This window comes from Podarcis vaucheri (genome assembly GCF_965113315.1).
Source record: "Podarcis vaucheri genome assembly, chromosome: 5".
Classification (NCBI taxonomy): domain Eukaryota; kingdom Metazoa; phylum Chordata; class Lepidosauria; order Squamata; family Lacertidae; genus Podarcis; species Podarcis vaucheri.
The window spans coordinates 8,541,409-8,548,181 of record NC_138763.1 but is presented as its reverse complement, the minus strand read 5'-3'; positions in this window follow the sequence as shown (position 1 = coordinate 8,548,181).

Below are 6,773 nucleotides of genomic sequence, written 5' to 3'. Positions count from 1 at the left end.
TTCTTGTCACCGCCCCCCAACATTGAAATCTAGTTGGACTCCCAAAAGATTGTGATCTACTCACAGTTTAAAAAGACTGGCTGTGATCTACCTATTGGCATTGCCAGGAGTTGTTCAGCTTTTTAAAGGGAGGGTTTGACCAAAGTTGTTGAGCTTTTTGGGGGGATTACAGGGTTTGGGTCCTGAGTTGAGGGAGCTTCTGCTTCTCTCCTTCCCTCTACCCTCTGCTCGCCTGCCTCCTTCCGGTCCTCTCTCTGCCTGCCTGCCTCCTTCAGCATCCCAGGAGCGTGGGGCTGTCAAAACAAAGTGGGGAGGGGGGAAGGCCACCAGCAAAGCAGCGCAGCTCTGTCCCTTCCCCTGACGGATGGGGTAGACAGGAGTCGCAGGTGGGCAGCGCGCCACATGAGATGACCCCCATTGGAGATGACCCCCAGGGTGGTCCACACCCACCTTGCTTCGCCCCTGTTTAGGACAAACTTGTTAAGTAGTGGAAGAACAAATTAGCATACAAAAATGTCTCTATTGGGAGAAATGCCCACTAAAATACTGGGAATTCTAATGTCAACTTTTTATTTAAAAATAACAAATTGATGTGAAGAACTACAGATTGGAAAAATGAAGGAGAAACTGAAATTAACAGGTTCCTTCATCCCTATATAGAGGCATTATTATTATTATTATTATTATTATTATTATTATTATTATTATTATTATTATTTTGCACATGTGTTCCCCTGCCCGCTCTTGTTGCGAAGTTCCTGCATCAATAGCAGAAATCCTAATCCACCATGGCACACCTGAAGATCATTGCCGTGTTATTACCATAGGGAAAAAAGTCACAGAATCAATTTTCTTTTATCACACAACAGCCTTTGTTTCCAGAGCAACAAGGTGGCAAGTCATACAGCTCTAGAGACATAAAAACTGACAGTTCAATTGGTTTCAAAATTTGTTGCACTCACAGAGACACATTTTTTTAAAAAAAAGAAGTAGTAAAAAGGGGGGAAGGAACCCTCTGTGGCTGAATGCTTTCAGGAACCTTTCCAAACCGATGGCGCCCTCTCTAGACAAACAGCTGTAGTGTGAAACAAGCTGTCTCCCTACCAGATGCCCAGCAGATGTTTTGGAAGATGAATTCCACCAGCCAAGGATGAATTCCTCCACCAACACTGGAGGACAGCAGGTTGGGGGAAGGCTGGTGTGGACTGCGCGACTTTGGACTGCGAGCGAGGGGCTGGGTGCCTTCCTTCTTGCAGAAAAAGAAATGAAATGTACAAATCTATGTTGTGACTGCACTTGGAATACAGTGGTACCTCGGGTTAAGTACCTAATTAATTCCGGAGGTCTGTTCTTAACCTGAAACTGTTCTTAACCTGAAGCACCACTTTAGCTAATGGGGCCTCCTGCTGCTGCCGCCGCGCTGCCAGAGCACGATTTCTGTTCTCATCCTGAAGCAAAGTTCTTAACCTGAAGCACTATTTCTGGGTTAGAGGAGGCTGTAACCTGAAGTGTATGTAACCTGAAGTGTATGTACCACTGTACTGCACGCAAGTCTGGTTACATCACCTGAGGAAAGATGCTGTAGAGCTAGAAAAGGTTCAGAAACGGACAACCAAAATGAGCAGAGGGATGGAGCAACTTCCCGATGAGCAATGGTTGCAACATTTGGGACTTTGAAATATACTCTGAGTCGAGAGTGGATTTCATGCTCTTTATTCAGCTCATAGTGGTGAGGAGGGATGAAAGTTCTCCCCAAATATCTGCTTTATATACATTATTTACACAATGGGCCCCACGTGATTGGCTAATTCCAGGATTCACCTCTAGGCCAATCAGGTTGTGGATTCACTTCCACCTGGAGCTAGATTGGGTTGCTTCTGTGGACCAATCAGACTGCTGCATTCTGAATCCTATTGTTCTAGGAACAATCAGACTGCTGCATTTTGGATCCTATTCAACTCAGTACATAACAGACTTCCTTAGAGAAAAGACAAGAACAAGGAGACATGATAGAGGCATGTAAAATTATGAATGGTGTGGGGAAAGAAGAGTTTTTCTCAAACTCTAGGACAACCAAGGGAAATTCTTTGAAGGTTTAGGAGAGATGAAAGAAAGCACATCTTTGCACAGTGCCTGGTTAAATTATGGAACTCACATCCACAAGAGGAAGCAATGGCCACCAACTTGGACGGCTTTGAAAGAGGAATCAAACAAATTCATGGAGATAAGGCTGCCAATGGCTACGAAAAGGTTGCTTTTCATCTGACTGAAGAGCTTTTGTTAAATCCCAACATGTGGTCAGAAGTAAGAACCACTCCCAGAAAAGCTACATGTAAAATTGAAGTTATGGCCCTAAAGGGGGGGGTGTATTATTATGTACTGTGCCATGTTTAGATCTGTGACTGGGGCAGCTGTCATGATGAGCTCCTGAACTTCCAGATTCACCAATCCACCACTGCAGAATTCCTGCACCCTTTGAAGAAATTTGCTCCCCAAAACCTTTTCTCCAGGGATAGTTTGGAACACACTGTCTGCTAAAGGTCTGCCAATTAGGCAGGTATTTCAGGAGCCCAAATAAAAAAAAGCAGAAAGAATATAACAGCTATCAGCCCTGTTAGCAGGTGATGTACAAAGCAGGGGACTGGATCTTTCACGGAGAATGTACATAGAATAACAGAAATGCAGAGCTGGAAGGTACCCCAAGGGTCATCTAGTCCAACCCCTGCAATGCAAGAATCAGCTAAATAATCCCTGAAAGATGGCCATCACAGCTTTTAAAAACCTTCAATGAAGGAGAGTCCGCCTCCTTCTGAGGGAGTCCGTCTCACTGTCAAGCAGCTCTTCCTATCAGAAAGTTCTTCCTGATGTTGAGTCGGAATTTCCTTTCCTGAATCCATAGTTTCAGGCACTGCACTCTGGAACAAGCTTGCTCCATCTTCCATGTGATATTTGAATATGGCTCTCATTTTTCCTCTCAGTCTCCTCTTTTCCAGGCTAAACATTTCCAGCTCCTTCAACCATTCCTCATAAGGCTTGGTTTTCAGACGCTTAATCATCTTGGTTGCCCTCCTCTGCACAAGTTCCAGCTTGTCAATATCCTTTTTAAATTGTGATGTCCAGAACAGTTCTGGTCTAGGTGTGATCTGACCAAGGCAGAACAGAGCAGGGCTATTCCTTCCCCTGACTTGGACACTACACAATCTACTGTTGTGAGATTTCATAGCTCAGTCCTCGTCCGCCGCCTCCTTCCCTGGTACAGCCTGATGCCAAGGCTGCAGCTGAATGCCTTGGCAAATGCCACCCACACTGCAAGTCTGGAGCATGAGGAAGTCTCACATGAATGGGGAGCAAGCAAGAAATCCTGACCACAAAGAGTCCAGCTAAAGCAGGGGTCAGCAAGCCATGGGCTGGATCACTCCCGCAGAGATCTTCCGTGGGCTGGGCAAGCACAGCATGATGCCGGAAATTGCATCTGCGCATGTCTGCGGTGCTGGAAATAGCTTCTGAGCATGCCCAGATGCCGAAAATCGTGCCTGCACAGAAGCAATTTTTGGTGTCTGGGCATGCACAGAAGCAATTTCCAGCACCGCAGACATGCACAGACCTGATTTCCGACATCTGGGCATGTGCAGAAGTGATTTCCGGAGCCGCGGAAGAGAGTCCCCACGCTGCGCTGTGCCAGTTTAGCACAGTGTGTGGGGACTCGCCAAGTGGGCGGCTCAGTTCGGGGGCGGCTCATAGGCTGGTTAAAAGGCCTCCGTGGGCCGCTTCCAGCCCATGGGCCTTAGGTTGCCGACCCCTGCAGCTAAAGCATGAACAAATCATTTTTCTCGCTAGCCAAGCAATCTCCTTCCTTTGTGACTCTCTTCCTTTTCGCCACTAGGGGGAGGCAAAAACCAGCACATCCCAGAGGGGAGACGCAGCCCCAGGCTGTAAAGGATTTTGGGTGTGTGTTAGAATCTTCCAGTGATTCCTCTGACTTCTGTACATTCCAGAGGTGCCACCTATAAGCAACAACATGTATCCCTGAACCTGCACCGCCTTGCTCATGACCACCCTCCCCTTCCAACTTCAAAGCACCTCTAGGATGTTCTTGAGAGCATGCAATTAATCTGCACCATTTCAATCACATAAGGTTGACTGTGTGAGTCAGCTCTGCAACAGAGTGCCATCGTCCTGGGGCAGCAGGTGTTTCCAATCCTGCCTGCCAGTGCCTGCTCAGGGTCCTGCTCCCCGCCCTGCTTGCACAGCTGCCGACAGATCCAGGTCTGGAGCTTCAGTGGTGGCCACAGCAGGAGATGGAGGTCTCCTGGGGCAGCAGCTGCAGGCAGGTCCTGGTCTTGACCCCATGGCAGGCAGGCTTTGTATCTCCTAACACACCTCTCTTCTTGTGAAGTTTTGCCTAAAATACATTCACAGAAGGTGCCAGGTTCAAATTGCTTGCATTTCAAAATAGGGCTGGGAATGTCTTCCCTCTGAAACCCTGGTGAGCAGCTGCCAGTCAACGGAGAGCCAGAGCGACCAGCAGTTTCCTCTGCTCCTAATTGCACATGGGAGATCCGTGATCAGCTCTTTTTCATGCTTAAAAGGAGAGGAAGGAAGAAGGAAGAAGGCGGTGGAGTTGCCGTGGCATGCATTGCTAATCTTCAACAAGAACAAACTCTTCAAAGTGAAGCCCATCTGGGTGGCTGCTGGGCTTGGCATAATAATTCTTATCGCATTCATTAATGGGTCCTTTATATAGCAGGGTAAATTTACATTGCAATTTCCAAACACTGAGCGTATCATGCTTGGCTTGAGTCAGGGGACAAGCAGAGGTTGCAGAGAGGCCTCTGGTGTGTTCTGGAGGCCAGGGGTCTTGCTAAGGAGGAAGGATTTGCAGGCAAGGGTTTTTACTACACTTCATGGTGATTTGCCTCACGATGGTATTGGGGCAGTTATACACCATCCCTCTGTTTGCACCTGAGAAAAGTTTTGGGAAAGACTTGCGTCTTTGTTTTCGATCAGTGTATGTGCTGTTGTTGTTGTTTGGTTGTTTAGTCATTTACCCCATGGGCCTGTCTTCCACTGCCTCCCGCAGTTTGGTCAAACTCATGCTGGTAGCTTCGAGGACACTGTCCAACCATCTCATCCTCTGTCGTCCCCTTCTCCTTGTGCCCTCCATCTTTCCCAGCATCAGGGTCTTTTCCAGGGAGTCTTCTCTTCTCATGAGGTGGCCAAAGTATTGGAGCCTCAGCTTCAGGATCTGTCCTTCCAGTGAGCACTCGGGGCTGATTTCCTTAAGAATGGATAGGTTTGATCATCTTGCAGTCCATGGGACTCTCAAGAGTCTCCTCCAGCACCATAATTCAAAAGCATCAATTCTTCGGCGATCAGCCTGTGCTGTAGCTTCCTGCTAAAATCCTGTAGCTTCTCACAACCCTAATATTCCAGTTTCTTTCTTTCTGTTGTCCTGCTGTGGTTGCACTGCAGCACACAAGTGCTCTTCCAGATGGCAATATAAGGCAGTTATGCCAGGAAAGCACTGCGGAAGCCAAATGATGTGTGGACAGCCCAGTATGTATCTACCACCGATGCCCTATTATTTCATCAATAGCACATGGCAGGAAACTAGTCTTGTATGCTTCCTTCCGGCAACTCCTGCAGCCCTGCTGGTGCCAAACACATTGCTCTGATTTCTTTGGACCACATCAGCGAGGACCAGAAGGAGGTATTGTCATCTAGGAAGCCTGGGACCTCCATGCCCAGTGACCCAGGCTCATGCCCCGAGGAGGTCACTGATGCAGCGGTTTGACTTCACCCTCGGAGGCGCACTCCATTGTCCCTCAAGACAGATGGATGCCACCAGAGATGTGGAGAAATTATGCAATCAAAGCTTTTCCTTGAGACTGGGCCAAGGCAGGGAAAGCCTCCACTGCTAGATTTCTTCATCTCAGGCTGCTCTCCAAGGCATACAAGACGAGACAGCGAAGACCTGCTGCGGAAGCAGGGAAGCTCAGCATCTTCACGCTGTTGCCAGCCACTTGGTTCACAGACAGGGATAGATGCCCCAGGAAAGTCAGGGCTGTGCTTTGTTAAGGCTGCTGGGAGTTCATAGCTCTGTGATGGGGAGACGGGGGACCACAGCTCCCAGGATTCTTAAGATGTGCACTGGATGTGTTTTAAATGTACGGTGAGGATCTGCTCTGTGTTGGCTATTTAGCAAGCATTTATTCTGGTTTGTCTGCAGGGAAATTTGATTATGTTGATTCGAGCAAGCCCAACATTCCCAGTGAATTGTCCCACCACCGTCCTTATAGAAAAATGGGTTTCGTTTGGGGCAATCAACTTTAAATGCACAACCCGAATTGAGCACTTTGTGACTGAATCCCACCTGAAAACAGGAACAGTCAGGAAGTACCTTGAGGCCCAGCCCTGACAGGGGCCTCTTGGGTGCTTCCAGACATGGGATGGGTACTGCATGTAAATTTTCCCATGAATGCATTTCGGACATTGAAATGCCATTCCATACCCCTCATCCCATTTTATTCCCCATTTCAATGAAAAACCGGATCATCTATTTTTTTTTGTTTTTTTAAATAATATTTATTAAACAATCAAAAGCTTCAAAAATTTAAACATAAAATACAAAAACGAAAAAAAGCTACAAAAATAGGAAAATACAAAACAAAACACATAGAAGTACACAATAAAAAACAGTTAACAGAATAGAAAAAAGAAGAAGAAAAAACACCAAAAGAGAAAGCAGAAAAAAAATTAGTATTCTCATATCT